At 36.3% G+C, this 19531-nt stretch overlaps 1 long non-coding RNA gene across 1 annotated transcript in view; it reads right to left on the minus strand.

Moving 5' to 3' along the window:
• Positions 1-1483: 1483 nt before the first annotated feature.
• The window catches only part of LOC122124779, a 39857-nt gene continuing 21809 nt past the window's right edge, over positions 1484-19531 (minus strand). Inside the window, exons 2-3 of the long non-coding RNA XR_006150650.1 lie at positions 18618-18761; positions 1484-1546 (exon numbers count right to left, since the gene is read on the minus strand). This is a non-coding gene — a long non-coding RNA (uncharacterized LOC122124779). The remainder of the gene's footprint in view (positions 1547-18617; positions 18762-19531) is intronic.

Raw genomic sequence — 19531 nt, forward strand, 5'->3', positions numbered from 1 at the left:
CTAAAGCATTCATGCTACTTTAATCAATTAACATACCTGGTAAAGAATGATTTTTTCACAACTCTGTACTGTAGTGTATTTATGTGTAAAAATTTCCTAGAAATTTCTCGTTGAATTGTGTGTGTAGCCTTGTTCATGGAGCATATATATTCATATGAAATTTCTATGCTACCAAATTTGAAATGACTTATTTGGTAATCAGAAGAAGAACATTAATTAAACCAAATTATTTACTGATAATAGATAATCTAGTAGCAACACTAGGATGATTTTGGCCATAGGCCAAAGCATACATGTATTCTGGTAATTTTATCGAACATTCCTTACCCTTACATAAAAATATCTATGAACAATGAAGTGACTTCGGAGGAAAATATTTAAAAAAAAAACTTGTCTGTCCCCCTTGAAGTGAGAAGCATGACTTTCCACAAATTGTTCACATTTAATGAATAGGGAACTTAAAAAATTTTTTCTATTTTTTTAGTTTTTGGTGGGCCTGTCGTGGGGCCTGAACTCTGGGCATGGGCGCTGTCCCAAAGCTCTTCAGCTGAAGGCTAGCGCTCTACCACTTGAGCCACAACGCCTCTTCTGGCTTCTTTTTCTTTTTGCTTACGTGGTGCTTAGGAATCGAACCCAGGGCCTCAGGCATGCAAGGCAAACGCTCTACCACTGAGCCACCTTCGCAGCCCAACATTTTTTCTTTTTTTTAAGCTTTTTATTGTAAAAATATTGTACATAGGGGTTATAGCTACATGAGTAGGGTAATGATTACATTTCATAGAGAGCATTTTACCTCCTCCTTTATTTTACACATACCATCATTTCCCTCCCCATGTCCCCAAATTGTCAAGTTCATTTTCAATATAGTGTCTGGTATATCTCACTGTCACAATGGGTCAGTCTGCATCCTCATTTAAGCATTGCTGCAATATCCTTTCCCGTCCACAAATTACAGAAATAAATATACAAGCTGCAGAGCAGCAGCATCAAATCTGTTAAAAACAGCAGTTACCATGAGGGAAGAAGATACAATAGAAAAAAAGAATCATATAGTGCATTGTAAGTACAGTAAAAACACTACCAAGAAAGATAAAAATCAAAAACTTCTGTGTACCTGTCTTGGGGAATATTTTGCTTAACATTATCTTCGATGGTCATATGTACATAGCCTTTGACCTACTCTTTTTTTCCTAAAAATGTACAAGTCACTGCAAACAAAAGAAATGATGGGACCTGTTTCTTTGGGACTGGCTTACTTCACTTAATATGATTTTTTCCAAGACTTTCCATTTCCAAACAAAAAGGCTGTCTCATGTTTATGCCTTCTGACGGAGGCATAGAATATAGATAGATAGATAGATAGATAGATAGATAGATAGATAGATAGATAGATAGATAGATAGATAGATAGATAAATAGATAGATAGATCTATAAATCTATAAAATCTATAAATCTATACATATAGACTTTGTGATCTTTTTTTAAATGCCCAAAAGTCGAGTTGCTGGGTCAAAAGGCAGCTCTATATGGAGTCATTTAGGGAACCTCCATACTGCTTTCTACAGTGAACAAGTTTACAATCCCACCAAAAATACCTTAGCATTACCTTTTGACCCTTCCCCTCCCGCATCTGTTGTTATTAAAGTTATTGATTACAACCGTTCTACGAGAGGGTGAGGTGGAAGCTTAGTATTATCTTGATTTTCATACTTGTATTGCTAGTGAGTTTGAACATATCTTTGTGTGACTTTTGACCATAATTGTTTTCCCTTCAGAGAAATCTCTTTTTCAGTCTTTAGGCCATTTGATAATCAGGCAGTTGATTCTTTGAGGATTTGTTGTTGTGGAATTAGTTTTTTGAGTTTTAAGTATGTTTCATATATTAGACCCTTGTCCATTGAATGGTTAGTGAAAACTTCTCCCAGTCTGGGGCTTTCTGTTGAACTTGCTAGCTATGTCCTTTAGCTTGTGGAAGTTTTGCAGTTTCTTGCAATCCCATTTGTCCAACTTTACTTTGATAAGTTGTTCTCCCAGTTTTCTACTGAGAAAATTTTGCCCTGTGCAAATAGTCCTAGAGTATCTCCTATTCCTTCCTGTAATTTTTTCATTGAGTCTGCTTTTCTTTCGTGGTCTTGATCCATTTGGAATTGATTCTGCTGTACATGATATATACGGATCAAGTTTTATTTTTCTACAAGTGATTAACCAATTTTACCAGCACCATTTACTGAAATGTCTGTATTTCTTTCATTCTGTTTGTTTAGCTCTATTATCAAAGATTATGTGGGTTCATTTCTGGGTCTTTAGTCCTATTACATTGGTCCTCAGGTGTTATCTTTTGCCAGTAGTAAGCTGTTTTGATGACTATGGCTTTGTAGTAGAGTTTGAAGATTGAAATTGATATACCTCCAGGGCTGGTATTGATAAGTTGACAACAATTTTTAAAATGAATCGGTATTTACAAAGACATAATATCCTGCAGTTCAATTATAATATACACATGACTGGGTGATATTAATATATTTATGAAAATAAACTCATTCTACATCATTCTATATCTTGCCTTATTATCACTACCTAATTTGACAGTTATTACTTTTGCATGTTTCACATTTCTTGATGGAAACAAAGAGTCTCTGATTAAACATAGGAGCAGTGTTATGTATGACACATCTTTTGTAATTATATTGAAATTCAAAATCTATTGATTGTTTTTATAATTCTTGAATACAATCATCTGACTTCATCCAAGAATATACATCGTTCACAGTGATGTGTAAGAGTTTAGGAAACAAAGAGTACAGATGAGTACAAATAATGAGTACAAATGAGTACAGAGGTACATAAAATCATGGAAATAGAACTTCCAAAGATAGTAAACTTCTATTGGATTTCTTTATCACATCCTCACATGGTTGGTGAATGTTTGTAATTCCTGACAGTACACTCAGGTTTACCAATGAGATGTATTTCCAAAAGTTTTATAAAACTTTGAGGAAGCTTGTGTGTCCACATGGCAAAATTTGAAAAGTTAAATCTAAACCATAGAACTTATTCAATGGCTACTGTGAAAATAAAATTATAAGATAAATGACAACAAATGTAACAGCAACACTTACAAGAAATGGGTGTTAATGGGGAATGGGAAAGAGAAAGAGAAAAATGAGAAACGTGTAACAATTTCAATAAGGATTGTACTCACTACTTGTGTAACTATACACCTGCACCAGGTCACTATGAAAATTAAGTAAAAAGAAAAAGAAAATAATAAATCATAGAACTGATGGAATGACTTATGTTACATTTCACATATCTAACTCACTTTCAAACGGATGATAATGACAATATCTGTTAATAATTCTTGAATTCTAATTTTGCAATTAGCTCCTTTTTGTATATACAAGACAAACAGAGCAGAAAAAATTTTAGGCTAAATAGAGAAGTTCTGTATTTACAATTCTGGTATCTCTATGAATATCCTTGTCAATTATTTCCAGATTACAGAATGTTTATTAAGGCCTTTTGCACAGAAAATATATATTCTTTTATTAACAGTGAATATAGTATCTTCCATTTATGTATTATTTTTTGTACCAAATAAATCATTACAAAATTTGATATTTCATAGAAATTTCATATGATAGGAATGCTCCATACATAGGGTCACACATGGATAATGGAACAAGAAGTTTCAACAGAATTTTTAGACATGAATACACTACTGTCAGAATATTGGGAGACTCATTCTATCACAGGTGATCACTGAGTAAATAGGTGAAAATAGCCTGAAGGCTTAAGATTGCAGTACTTGCTCCTACTGAACAAGAAGCTACAAAGAAATAGAACACATGCAGATTACTTTAGAATGTGATTTGTCAAAGATTCTATTGACCGTGATATATATATATATATATATTATGTGGGGAAATTAATAAATTTTGGAAAATATTCCACAGCCTGTTGCAACTGTGGGCAAGTTACACCTCCACCTCTCATACCACCCAAAAGTATGAAACACAAAGCAAAGTACTTGAGAAGTTCGTTTAGCCATGTATAAATCCTAATTTTAACACTCATTCTCTGTTACTTCCTGTCATTCTCTTGTACCTTGGAAGAATCACTCCTTATATTAAAGTTGATAAACTATGCCTCCTTATGCAGTATAATAAAAGAGTGGCATTGTTCTTATTATTTTTGATTTTGTTTTTGTTTTTCCTTAGGGCACTTTCATTTGGAAACCCCAGCGAAAGCTTCTTATTTCAAAATATTTGTTTTCTTATTTCAAATCAAATTTTATTTTAGAAGAAATTTTCTGTGGACTAAATCACTCTGAATATCAATAAATATGACATTAACATTATATATACTTCAGTTTAATTGCTTTTCATTTTTCTGCATAAACACTTAAATTCCATTCTTGAGAATAGAAAGATAGATGATGATTCTTTAACCCAATTTGTTCAACTTAGCATATAGGAAGTATGCAGTTTAATGTCAAACATTATATTGTCTATATCAACTTCACATCCTGCTTATAGTTTTGGTATCATTAAGGTAATGTTACTTTTCCTTGAGAGCTTAAAAAGAGCAAAAAACTCACAATGACATCAAAGTCACATATGATAAAACTACTTTCAGCACAAACAGAATAATAGGACATTTTAGTTCCATAATCAGGTTGTTTTGGTTTTCCATTCTTACTGTGTAGCCTCTTTCTTTCAAAATTTTTCCCCCCAAAGATGCTGTATGGATTTACAGTTACATACGTATTGAGTACATTTCCCTCGAGTATTGTTATCCCCTGCTATTTTTTCCCCATACTTTCCTTTCCTTCCTGAACATCATCACTCCTCTTCCACACCAAAGCTGCAACGTTCATTTCCCACATAGTGTTTTGTGAATATCAATATACCAATTGGCAGGTCTCCTGCCCTTCTCCAAAGTAGAAAATTGATTAACAAAATGGTACCAAAATCAAACATAGTGACAACAGGAATATAGCATATGAAGAAAATATATAGTAGAAACAAAAAATAATATAGCATATTAACATCAAGAAAAACACAAAGAAAACACCTGTTTTTACCTTAGGTTTCATTTCACGTGGCATCACTTTATATAGAAATATATTATCAATGTCTATATCCATCTATCTATCTATACCAAAATATTTAGCTTTTGAGTTTTCTGCTTATCTGATAGAATTACCATAGACATTACTAATTATAGTATAAGTCTATTATAGTATATGTCTATATATTAATAATCAGTTTTGTGTTAATTTGTTTGAAGGGACAGTCCAATTAAGTCTGAACAAATGGACACAAACAGGATTTTCTAACTGACTACACAAGTCACACTATGAGGAGATAAAAGTTATCTCGAGAAATACATTCAATAGATACTGCTAAGGCTCAGTGAGATAAAATGATTACCTGATCAATTACAACCATTATATAATTTCGTTGAAAAATGCAAACATACTTTTTGACCTATTTTCATGTATTTTGACATAATTTGTCTCCTCTCTTTTGGGGATGATTAAAAATGGAGGTCTGAACATTTTTTCAAGACCAGTTGACTAAGGGGACAAAAACATTCAACTACACTTAGTTTTGCTTGTTTTCAGGTGATAGTCATCAAGCCAATACTTTCAGATTTCCCCTACCATAATAATAAAAGCATAAAGAAGAGATGAAAATTGCTTATTAAGTATTAACAAACACTGCCAACAAATAAAATGCATGAACTATACAGAAAGGGAGTCACAGAAGGTTCTGAACCTTTCTTTTTCAGAGAGCAAGGTGTGGTTTTTCAAAACTATTTGTGAGACTTTTAGAAAAATCCTTTTCTTCATTTTTCCTCACTTTAGTCAAACAAAATTACAATCTTTTGTGTACAATTTAGGTAAATGCTTAAAACTTAGCTAAGTACTTTGACAGTACTGATGTGCAATAAGTACAAGATACAAAAGTTCATCAATTTTAACACATTTATACATGAGTTTAATCACTAATTAATACTTTTTTTTCACATAGAGTCTTTCATTGTTCATACAAATCAGTGTTATAGTTACCTTTTTTTCTGAAAGTATAATTTATTTTAAGAGAGATTTGCACATGAATAAATAATTCACTGAAAGTATTCCTGTTGGTAATTGATCTGCTTCTTCAAGAATATTTTCTGAAGATCTACCTTGTGAAAGAAAGTTGAAACAGTGTAGTTACAGCAGAGGTTATATAGGTGAATTCCAAAGATGATCATCAGACGTGGTGGTTTTGAAAACATTTTGTTTCTGGTGATGCGCATATTTAGAGATCCGTATTTTCCCTCTTGAATTATATCAAATATTGGCTACAATATTTGAAGCAATCATTGATCTTGCATACAATTCTTGGGATTGATTCAACAATACTTATATGAAATCCTGAAAGATCCCTCTCTCCTGCTGTTTCTTCTCCTCATCTTCCCATTCTTTTCCTCAATTGCACCTTCTTTTCCTCCTCCCCCTCTTCTTCCTCCCCTTCCTCCTCCTCTTCCTACTCTTCAACCCCATCATCCTACTTTCTTCCTTCTTTCCTTCCTTCTTTCTATCCTTCCCTTTCCCTTCTTACCTTCCTCCTTTCCTTTTACCTTCCCTCCTTCTCTACTTTTCTCCTTCCTGCCCTTCTTTCCTTCCTCTTTCCCTCCCTTTCTCTCACCCTTTCTTCCATCCTTCCTCCATTTCTTCCTTCCTTCCTTCCTTCCTCCCTCCCTCCCTCCTTTCCTTCTTTCCTTCCTTCCTTCATTCCTTCCCTCCCTTTTTATACTTCGTTTTTCTTCTGACTCTTGCTTACAATTTATTCCCTAGTGTCCATCCTCATAATATTTCCTGTTTCGTTTTCCCTTCCCCTCAGTGCGCCATCCATGCATGAAGACCTGAACTTCAACTCATGCCCTCAGATTTACATTGCTGCTAGGATTAGAACTATTGGCTGGGCATTTAACTCAAAAGCTATGACTTGATCTCTCGAGCTGGAATTTGAACTCATAGCCTGGGTCAGGGACTCTGGGCCTGAGCCTTGAACTCACAACCTTGGCTTTGAACTCAGGGCCTCCATTTGATTTGGGGGGCTAGGAATAGAATTCACAACCTCATCCTAGAACTAGCTCTTAGGACCTGAGGTCTGATCCAAGGCACTTAAATCATAGCCAGGATTTGAGGTCAAGTGTAGGTATTAACCTCACAGCCAGGGCATTGAACACACATTCTGGCATTTTAACTTCGTATCATGAATTGAATAGGGGCCTGGGATTTGGTCTGGAGTCTTGCCTTGAATTCAGTGCATGTGACTTGAACTCACGGGCTTGGCCTTGAATTAGTTGTGTGGATTTGAACTGACAGCCAGGTCCTTGAACTAAGTGCCTTTGCCTTGATCTTGGGAATAGGGCCTTGAACTCATTTCTGGGCCTTGAATTGTCCTGGACCCTGACTGTGAGGCCAGGGATTGATCTCTAGGGGCCTGTGGCATGTACTCAGTTCTGGGCCTTGAACTAGGTACCTTGCCTTGAAAATGGGTCCTGGGCCTTGAATTTGGAAACTGGACAATGTTGCTCTAGGTTCTCTGTGCTCAAGGCTAGTGTTCATCCTTTCGAGATATGTGTATGTGTGTGTGTGTGTTCCACAGAAGGAGAAGAATTGTTATTTTGATATTTGATTTTTGAATAACTAATTCACTTTTATTCCAAGAAAGAAATTGCATCTGGTTTCATGTTTCTCACCTTTTGTTTGTTTATTTGCCCTTTATATAGTAATATTTCCCTTTATCTGAAAATAGAGGCGCTGGGCTGGAAGACAAGTAGTGTAAGGTGTGTGGGGTGAAGCTGTATACCATGGTAGGCTTCTTATGGAAAGCCAGGAGTGGGATGATGAGGGTTACCAGCCAGTCAGGGTATAAGTAAGTAGAAAGAGCGCAGAAGAAGTTTGCACAAAAAAAGAGAGGCAGGGCAAAAGTATAAACCACACAGGCACACAAGTGCATACACACACACACACACACACACACACACACACACACACATACACAGGGCTTAGAGATGGTTCTAGAACCAGGCCCAGCTTTGCACAAAGTATTCCTTACCATGCCAACTCCTTTATACTCCGGCTTCGGGTTGGGGGATTGAAATTATTACAGACCACTTCCAGGTAATCCTCACAACGCCACAAATCCTCTACCCCTTGTTCAGAGGCTTGCTTGCCCAGCTGTGGGTGCAAGATACAGCTACACAGAATGAAAATATTTTACAGGATTTGTTCATTGTTGCAGATTGCCTGTTTGTTCTTTCTCAAGAAAAACAAGGATGAAATACAAGATGGAAATACTCCACAGGATTTGTTCTGTTGTTATCGTTTACCTGTTTGTTCTTTCTCAAGAAAGACCATGTATTCTAGTGACAAGCCCTTTGTGAGGTTTCTTTTTCACCTTCTTCCTCTTTTTCTTTCTCTTTCTCCTCCTCCTGCTCCTGCTCCTCCTCCCCCTCCTTTTCTTTTTCTCACTCTCCTTTTCTCTGTCTTCCTGCTCTCTGTGTGGGAAAGCCTCAAGATGATTGTTGGTTTGTTTTTTAGAACTATTTGTTTAGAACTATTAGAACTATTTCCTAAGCTTTTGATTCTTGTATGGAGCATCCAGATTCCTCCCTTGTGGAAGCTGAGTGCATAGGGAAAGCCGATGGTGGCAGAGCAAGTTTATTCTTGGGGGTTCCCTTCCATGGCATGGCCAGGCCTGGCTGGATTGTCTCTCCCTTGCCTAGTGGAAGGGAGCATCAGGGAGAGGGGATGACAAACCCAGTCATGAAGATGAAAGGAACTGAAGGGTTACACGTAAAGCAGGAAAAAAATTGGGGAGGGAAGATGAAGGAAGAAAGTTGTAGGGTAGGGAAGAAGGAATATTGAAAGGGGGAGAAGAAGGAGGGAAGGGATCCAGGAGGGTGAGGAGAAAGGAGACTCAAAGGGAAAAGAAAAGGAAGGAAGGATAGAAGGAAGGAGGGAAGGGAAGGGGGGACAGAAAGATGTAAGACAAAAGGAAGGAGAGACCAGCTACGAAGGAGGAGGGAGCAAAGGGTTAGGGAAGGAAGGAAGGAAGAGAGGAAGAATGAAGGGGAAAGAAAAGAAAAAAAAAGAAAAAAGGGTGGAGGAAAGGTTGTGGGAAAAAGGAAAGAAAGAAGGAAGGAAGAGATGAAGGAAGGAGGGAAGGGAGAAAATAAGGTAGAAGTGAAGGACAGAAGAAGGAAGGAGGGATGAAAGGGAGAAAGAAGGAAGAGTGCTCGAAAGAAAGGGAGGAAGGAGGGAAAGAAGGAAGAGAGAAAGGGAAAAGCCAGGCAGAAAATGAGGAAGGTAGGGAAGTAGGAGGGTAGACAGGAGGAAGAAGGGGATGAAATGAGGGAGGAGAGAAGGAAGGAAGAGGGAATGGAGGGAAGAAGGAAGAGAGGAAAGAGGGAAGGAGAAAAGGAAAGGAACAAGGAAAGTAATAAAGGGAGGAGGATAGTGGGTAGGAAGGATGGAATGAAAATGAGAGTGAAGAAGGAAAGAGAAAGAAAGGAAGAGAGGGAGAGAGGGAGGGAGGAAGAGAGGGAGGGAGGGAGAGAGGGAGGGAGACGATGTGGAAGAAGAAGGGTAAACTGGAAGTAAGGAAGGAATATAAGGAAGGATGGAGGATTTGATAATGGCTCACTGAGGAGGAAGCATTTTAGTTCAGAGCCCTCACATTTCCCTCTATGGTAGGTTTTCTGAACCGACTTGGAATCCTTCCTAAGTTTCTGGCCATATGGATGCCCAAGGACCTGGAATCTGACTTGGTATGGGAGGGGTTAATGCCTGGAAAACACCTGTAATACCTGTAATCCTGTGTAAGTAATGGGGAAATTGAAGGCAAATGGATCTCAATTTTGACTCCACCCTATTCTGCATTGCCAGTTAAAGGCCTGCCAGTGCTTGATCCAACCTGGCACCCTATCTGGGCCAGGGGCTAGGCAGGAATAAATTTAAACAAATGACAAGGAGAAGGAAGAGGAAAAGCTGGTGGCCAGCGTTTGTTGATTATCTTCTCCACAGTGTGCTCTGAGCCTTATCTGACTTATCCCCAGTGCTCCAGGGAGGAATAGGAGACGGAAGGACATGGGACAGCTGCCCTTCTCCTCCTCCTTTACTTCCATTGCCTCCAACGTGGCCATGACTCCCACTGGATTACCATTATAGAAAGGCCAATTCCATGTTGAAGACTGTTCAGCCAAAGATCACCAGGAAGCCCTGCCACCAGGATCAGGATGCCTTGGGGAAGAGAAAGTGAAAGCAGTAGGGAGCAAGCAGTGAAGGTAAAGAGATACTTGTCAGTCACAGGAGTGGAACGAGATTTAGACTTTGGGTCCCAGGCGAAATTCCATGTGTGATGAACACTGGTGCTTTGAAATCATTCAGAAAAGATGGGTTGGTCGACTGGTGGTTTTTGTGTGTTATTTGGGTGGTTGGTGGGTTGATTGTGTGGTTGATGGGTGACTTCGTAAGTTGGTTAATTAGCCAGAGCAACACTTCTTTTCTCATTTAAGAGTTCATATAAGAGTCTCTGTGAAATCTGTGTCCAGGCTCTATGAAAAAAATGATACTCATATCTCAATCTCCTTCATTGACAGGATTTCATGCATGAAGAACTAGTACGACTTCCATGATTTTCTTTAAATCAAACTTTAGAAACATACATATATTCAGAATTTTGGCCTCTGTTTACTCAAATAATGTTTACTTATATATACTTGATGAATGAATACAAAGGATGATAGGAAAGATATTTGTAAACATCCCAAATATGGCACCACGGGGTGTTCTTTACAAAAGGAAAAGGCAGAAACTGTGTCTGTCTTACAGCTCTAGAACTTATTGTAACAGTATGAAATTAAGAACAAAAACATTTTTCTAAACGAAATTCTGTCAACCTTCAAATATTGAGGTTTATGATCAAAGAGGAATTTTGTAATCAATACTGTAGATATAGAAAAAGACACTGACTCTCTCCATGTTATCAGTTTATAACCATGGCCTGAAACAGAAATGATACAAGTTAAATTCAGGTCATATGATAATAAAGTGAAGGTCATAATATATTAAAAATTAACCTTTAAAAATGTCAGTAAATTACATTTTTGCCATTAGGCAATGGTGAGTAAAAGGAAACCATATCCAAACTTTGTGGGATCTGGCAAAAAGAGTATAAAATACTTGTCCATCCCTAAGCATCTTACCTGTGCTCTGCTCTAGAAATACACAAAATGAAATACCACTATCATAATTTCCTTTTCATTCTGCTGAGATTACAGAAGAAATAAAGAAGTCTCTCCAAGTCATTTCTTCCCCAAACTTCTCACTTCATTCACATATTTTTCCAACATTTACCTTAAAAATAAACCCAAGGGCTGGGAAGGTGGCTCAGTGGTTAAAGCGCTTGTCTTGCATGCCTGACGCCCTGGGTTCAATTCCTCAGCACCACATAAACAAAAACAAAAAAGCCGGAAGTGGCGCTGTGGCTCAAGTGGTAGAGCGCTAGCCTTGAGCTGAAGAGCTGAGGGACAGCGCCCAGGCCCAGAGTTCAGGCCCCATGACTGGACCCCAAAAAAAACAAAAAAACCCAAATTTATCTATGAACTGAAAACTTCATGTGGTACCAACATTTTCCAATGAAACATTAAATTTCTTCATATCACTAGATGATATGGGAACTGGCACAGCCTGGTTTTATGATTTTCTCATAGGGATTCTGCAAAAAAAAATCTCAGGATCCACAGATTCCTCTGAAAATGAAAAGAAAATATTTTCGGTAAAAAGCAATATATTGGGGGAAATAAAAATCTTTGCTATTATTCCTTTTATGACCTACACACTGTCTTAAGAATCCATACTAGGGGAATGAAGATTCAAAAAATGACAAGTGTATTACTGTGGGAATTACCTTCTGATGTACTCTCACTTCTCTTTATATAGTAATTACTTTTTTATATTATGAATATATACATTCTATTTATATTGAGTCAATTGGCATTGTTACCCTATATTATCTTCTGAGAGTTTATATTCTCCATAGAGGGCTCATGACTTATCTACATTTTTACAATTCAATTAATAAATTCCCATAATTTACTTGCTTTCTTATATTTCAATCTGGCATATAAAAACTCATAGCTAAAATTATCAGCATGTCTACATTTTCAGAAACCATCAGGACTAATAATATCTACCTTGTTCTTTCAGCACCTGTGAACATATCTTCTGTGATGCAACCAATGAAGTATTTAAAGTGAACTCGACCAGGTAAATAATTTCTAAAATCGTGTACCTTCCTCTATGGTGACAGGCAGGTAAATGTCACCAATCCTTCGCTGAGAAAAATTATCCGAGAAAAGTCATGACTAAATACTTCAAAATCAGATGTTTTAAATGTTGTGATTTCTTTATTGAAATGAAAAGCAAACAGGTCAAACATATTCACCTCTAAATTGTGTAAATAAACACATGTCAAATGATATACATTGATTTCTCTGTCTACCCCACATATTACGTTCAGTTATATTAAGCAATATACTTGTAGAACATTTGAAGTCAACAAATTCCATATTTTGAGTCATATTTTTCTTCATCATACAAAACCAGTAGAGGAAAATATGTCATGACAATTTTTGAGCGCATTTGAAAAAGGTTTTCTGATTTATGGATGTCTGAATTAACAAATTCCATGTACCCATTTTCAATTATCAAACCCCTTTTAAAATACACACTCATCTGTAGGAGGATTTGCCATTCTTCTACATCTATCTTGATTCCTACTAGGATTAGAAGATCAGTAGTAAGAATGATTTAGATAACTGCTTCTTAGAGAAAATAAGTACCAAACCCAAAGGAATCATTGTGAAACGTAAGAGTAAAATCTGATATTTGGGCTGTAGTAAATTTCTAGAGGCCATGAAGCAGAAACAGAAGACATTGAAATATAGGACCCACATAAATGTAACGGGAATAGAAGAAAGTTTCAACAACACCAGAATGGAAATATTTGTTTTCTGAAGTGTGGAGAAGTAAGTTATTTTGTTTCTTTTATCTAAAGAACAATTGCACCTACTTGGAAAAAAATAGTAAATATGTCTTGGGATATCAGGAGTAGAAAGAAAAAAGCCATTAAGAGAGAAATATCCAAATTTTGTCCAAGAGCCAAATGGATAATGTGTATATGTAAGATGTGGAAGAAGGAAACTAGGGAAAGGAACTTGTCTCCTAAGTTAACTGGATTCACCAATTTCAGTATCCCTTCCTCCCTACGATGTTTAATATGCAACACCAATCGATAACTTCTGTAGAGAGTCTTAACTGGGTGGGGCCATGGTTACTGTAATGTAGCCAGTAATCTTCACTTCTGTTTAACGAACTGAGGAAAGTCAGCCCTACTTCCATATATAAAAATAGAAATAGAAATGATAACTGCTAGCCTGTCCCTGGAAGACAACATGTCACTTTCCCCTACTGTGCTTTGTTGTATTAAAATTCTGTGGAATAGAAACGGGTGAGGATTCAGGAGTCGAATACTGTGAATAGATTGCACACACACACACACACACACACACACACACACATGCAACTAAGTATGTGTATGTATTAAAAAGGTATTATAGAGTGTTGTTCCAGTTACATGAGCAAGGCAATGTATCCATTTCTTATTGAACAATGTTACCCATCTTGTTTTTTCCCCTACCATTGCTTTCCTCCCCAGCTCTCCAATACCTACTTCCCACACACAAACTTGTAAAGTTTGTTTTGAACATAATTTCTAATACATCTTGTTTTTAATATGGGTATTTGAACATTTTGTTTCCTTCGCTGCCACAAATTTGACAAATATATCTACAAGGTGCAGAACACCGAAATCAAGTACAGTGATAATAGGCATAATGCCATTAAGGAAGAACTTGCAAAGAAACAACAACAACAAATACACATGCTATATACTTAAAAAGAAGAGCAAAAATGACATAATCTCTAGTGTCCCCATCTTCGGGATCATTTCACTTAGCATCTACTTATATCGTCATATGTGCATAGGTTTTGACCTCTTGTGCTTGTCCTAGACATATTGTATGGAAACCATGGGACCTATGTTTCTTTTGGTCTGACATACTTGATTTAATATAGTTTTCTCCAAATATTTCCTTTCCTAACAAATGGGACCGTGTCATTCTTTCTGATGGAGGCACAGAATTCCAAAATATATATACATATATGTACGCTTGTTATGTATGTATGTATATATCAAATATTTGATTGATTAATCTGCTGAGGGGCATCTGGGTTGGTTTCAATATCTTAGACATGGTAAATAACATAGTTGTGCTGGTAGCTTCATTGTGACCTTGTTTGGGTATATTTGGGAAAATGCCTAAATGTGGGATTGCTGGGCTATACGGGTGCTCTACATGTAGTACTTTAAGGCACTTCTATACTGCTTTCCAAAGTGGTTGAACATGTTTAAACTCCCACCAACAATCCAGGAGTGCTCCCTTTGGGCTTATCCAATCCAGCACCTGTTTATATTAGATTTCTTAATTACAGCCATTCTTAAAGGGATAAGGTGGAATCTCATTGTTGCTTTTTATGTTTCATGTTTAATTAATTTTTGATAAATACCTTTTATTGAAAAAAACCTGTACAGAGTGGTTACTGTTAAATAAGCAAGGTAATAAGCCAATTTTTTATCTATCATTATTAGCCCCGCTTTGTTTTTTAATTACCATCCCTTTCCTCCCCATCCTCTAATTCATATCTCTCCACCCACAGCCAGCAAAGTTGGTAAGTTCATTTTGACTATATTGTCCTCTACATCTCTTTGTTACAATGTGTCATCCTCTACACTTATTTTAGCATTTTGTTATTTCTCTTCCCTTCCCCAAATCAGAAAAAAAAATCATGTACAAGTTTCAGGACACCAGTATAAAATACAGTGCCATTAATGTTGAGATTTTTTTATGGCTAAAGAAATGGACCAGTTCTTTATGTATTTATTAGCCATTCTTTTTTCCTCTTCAGAGAAGTCTCTCTTTAAGTCTTTAGCCCAGGTATTAATCAGATGATTGTTTCTTTAAGGATTTGTTGTTAGGAGCTTTAATTTTTTGAGTTCAAAATATATTTTATATATGAGACACTTGTCCATTACATGGCTACTGGAGATCCTCTCCCAATCCGTGGCCTTTTAATTGAACTTGCTTGCGATGTCCTTTGCCATTCAGAAACTCTGCAGTTTCACACAATCCCATTTGTCCAAGATTTCCTTGATTTGTGGTGTTTCTGGGTCTTTATTAAGAAAATTTGGCCTGTGCCAAGAAGCTTTAGAGTTTCTCATATTGCTTTCTGTAATGTTTTCAGGGTGTCTTTTTTGACCTCGAGGTCATTGATCCATTTGGAGTTGATTCTAGCGCAGGGTGATATATAAATATCTGGCACTAATTTTGTACAGGTGTTTAACAAATTTTGCCAGCACCATTTACTGAAGTGGTTGTTCTTCCTCTGTTCTACTTGTTTTGATTCCCTGATCGAAGGTTAGGTGGCTATAGGTCTGTGGATACATTTTTGTGTCTTCAGTTGTTTTCTATTTGTCCTCAGGTTTGTTCATGTATCAATACCAAGGTTATGTGATTTCTATATCGTTGTAGTAGAATTTGAAGTTTGGTATTTGTATTCTTCCAGCGCTGTTCTTTCTTCTAAAGATGTTTTTGCAATCTAGGTTTTGTTGTTTTTTTTTGTTCTATAAGAATATTTGGATTAATTCTTCTATTTTCTTTTTTTTATTGTGAAAATAGTGTACAGAGGGGTTACAATTACATGGGCAAGATAATGAGGACATTTCTTATCAAGCATTTTAGCTTTCTCCTTTGTTTACCCTTCCCATCCCTTCCCATCCTCCCTCCCCCCGATCCAATCCCCCCCCCCACCAAATTGTAAAGTTCGTTTTCGACATGACAATTTTACTTCTCATTGTTGCAACAGGTCCACCTGTATCCTTATTTAAACCACTTGTTTTTTCCCTTCCCATCCACAAATTATACCGACATCAAATTCAGTGAAAGCAGGGGTTATACTGTGGGGGAAGGACATACAAAGAAATAATATTATAATTGCATTAGAAACAAATGCATGAAAAAAACATTTAAAATACATATCTTAGGGTTCATTTTCCTAACATCACCTTATCTGACCTTTTCAGCTTGACTCATACATATACTAGATATTGCAAATAAGGGAAATCGGAAAGTTCTATTTTCTTAAGAAATGAGGATGGGAATTTAATCGGTATAAAATTGAATTAGTAGATAGGCCTTTTCACGATATTAATCTTTCCAATTGTGCAAAAAGGAGAGTTTTCCACTTCCTAAGTTATGCTTTAAGTTCCTTTTTTCAGGTTTTTAGTTTTCCTCATCAAGGTCCATCAATTCTTTACATAACGCCTAGTATTTTGTTTTTTCCCAACAATTTTCATCTAGACATCAACTACTCCTTCATTGTAAGTGGTTCTGCCTAAATATCAACATTCTTTCAAATGTCCATGCAGCTCCAATAAATCGAATTTTATGCCATATTTTTTTCACTTCCTTACTTTCATTATTTTCTAGTAATAGCTAGGAAAAAGTTGAAAATTGATATTTGAGTCACAATCAGGCAGATTTCGACTCCAAATTGACGGGTTATATTTGTACACTGTTTCTACATAAAAAGTTTCCTACACATTCTCAGTCACCATTCTGACATGAAGGTGACAACCTTGTTCAAGCATTATTGTCTCCTGTTTAGTATTCAACATAGTGTCTTGTACATCTCATTTTTACAATGGGTTAACCTGTATCCCTGTTTAAACAATTTGTTTTGTCTCTTGCCCTCCCAAATTATACCAACATCAAATACAGTGAAAAGAAGGGTCATACAAAGCAATAAAAAAATCACATGGTATCTTAGAAACAATAGCAAGAAAGGAAAAACCACTTGTCTCCATATACTGGGGTTCATTTTGCTTAACGTCATGTTTTCTGAACTTTTCTGCTTCTCGCAGACATATACTAGTTTTTGCAATTAAGGGAAGATAGGCGACCTATTTTTGTTTGGGCGTAGTTTACTTCACTTAATATAATGTGGTAAGAAATGTATAGATTACCTTGCTCATGTAACTGTAATCCCTTTCATAAAAAAAAAGTTATTATAGAAAAAGATGTTGACAACCTTCTACTAAGGAAAAAATATGTCAGAATAATAGTGATTATTTTCCAGACTATCAGTATCTATGTGTTTATGAGAGAGTACTTTCAAACCAAGGTTTTTTTTTACATTATTCAATTTCTGACACAAATATTCCTTTGCCCCCTTGTACATATGTTTTATCTGTATATATCTTCATAATTCATATCTTAAATTCATATGATATAAAGTAACAATAAAACGGTCTAAAATTTCTCAAAACAAGTTCTAGAAAATGTTAAATAAAAAGAACATGAAAGAGAGTCTCCCAGAAGGATTTTTATTTATATATCATATATTTTTATTACACAAATAGTATTGTTATAATATAATGTATAAATAAACGTAGAATATATAGAGACATATCTGTGAATGTGTGGCTTTATCTATATACATACAGGCTTTTTCAGTTAAATAACATTTTATCAAAATTATATAAATTATTTACAAATAGGTAGAACATAAATAATAATTGCATTATTATATATTTTAAAAATATTTTACAGAGGGATTACACATTCATGAGGATGGTAAAGATTTCATTTCATAAAGATCATTGGCACCTCCTCCTTTGTTTTCCCCTTACCATCACTTCCTTCCCCACTTCCCCAACCCCTCCGGTCACCCCAAACTCCAACATTGTAATGTTCATTTTTATCATAGGGTATTGTACATCTCGTCATCATAATGGGTCAAGCCGCATCTTGGTTTAAGCCTTCCCCAATATTACTTCCCCTCCCCAATTTACAAAAATGTATATGCAAGTCGCAGAACACCAGCATCAAATCAAATGAAACAGTAGTTTTACCATAGGGCAAGTATATACAAAAGAAACAAAAAATCACATATTGCATTGTCAGTACATAAAAAACATGAACTACTTGTCTTGGGGTACATTTTGCTTAGCATTACCTCATGTGGTCATAGGTACATATCCTTTGAACTTCTCTGCTTGTCCTACACTTATACTAGTCATTGCAAACAAGGGAAGGCGTGGGACCTATGTTTCTCTGGGTCTGGCTTACTTCATTTAATATAATTTATTCCAAGCCTTTCCATTTCCTAACAAATTAGGCAAAGTCATTCTTTCTGACAGAGACATAGAAAATCATTATATATGTGTATATAGAGTTAGGTTGTGTGTGTGTGTGTGTGTGTGTGTGTGTATCGAGGTCGGTTCCATATCTTAGGTATGGTAAATAAGGCTGCAATAAACATGGTTGCGTTGGGCACTTTTGTACTACTTTGTTTTGATGGCTTGGGTAAATGCACAAAAATGGGATTGCTGGGTCATAAGGGAGCTCCATGTGCAGATATTTCAAGAACCTCCATACTGATTTCCAAAGTGGTTGGACAAGTTTTCACTCCCAACAACAATGCACTAGGTTTCCATATTGGCCACATTCCCTGCAATATCTGTTGTTACTAGTTTTCTTTATTATAGCCACTCTTACAGGGGGGAGGTGGAATCTCAAGGTTGTCTTGATTTGCAATTCTTCCATGTCTAGAAACGTTGAGCATTTCTTCATGTGTCTATTGGACATTCTTATTTCCTTTTCAGAGAAATGTCTCTTTAAGTCTATAGACAATATATTATTTGGGAAGTTGTTTCTTTGAGGATGTGTTGTTCGGGATTAAGTTTTTGAGTTTTAAGTATATTTTACATATGAAACCCTTGTCGTTTGTATGGCTAGTGAAGATCTTCTCCCAGGCTGTGTGGGCTTTCTGTTGATCTTGCTAGCTATATTCTTTCTATGCAGAAGCTCTGCAGCTTCATTAAATTCCCTTTTTCCAACCTCTCTTTGGTTTGTTGTGCTTCTGGGTCTCTATTAAGAAATTAATGCCTGCTCCAAGGAGCCCATAGTTTGTCTTACTCTTCCCTGTAATGTGTTCATTGAGTCTGCTTTCATTTCTAGGTCTTTGATCCATATGGAGTCCATTCTGCTCCAGCGTGAATTATAAGGATGTAGTTTTAGTTTTTTACAAATGGTTAACCAATTCTACCCACAACATTTACTGAAAAGGCTGTCATTCTTCCATTCTCCTTCTTTAGATCCCTTGTCAAATATTAGGTGGCTATAGGTCTGTGGGTTCATCTCTGGGTCTTCAATCTTATTCCATTGGTCCTCAGGTTTGTTCTTGTGCCAAGCTATGGCTTTTTAGTAGAGTTTGAAATTTGGAATTGATATTCCTCCAGAGCTATCCTTTCTACTATGGTCTGTTTTTGCTAATCAGTGTTT

This window comes from Dipodomys spectabilis, unplaced genomic scaffold (genome assembly GCF_019054845.1).
Source record: "Dipodomys spectabilis isolate Male_0828 unplaced genomic scaffold, ASM1905484v1 ptg000244l, whole genome shotgun sequence".
Taxonomy (NCBI): Eukaryota; Metazoa; Chordata; class Mammalia; order Rodentia; family Heteromyidae; genus Dipodomys; species Dipodomys spectabilis.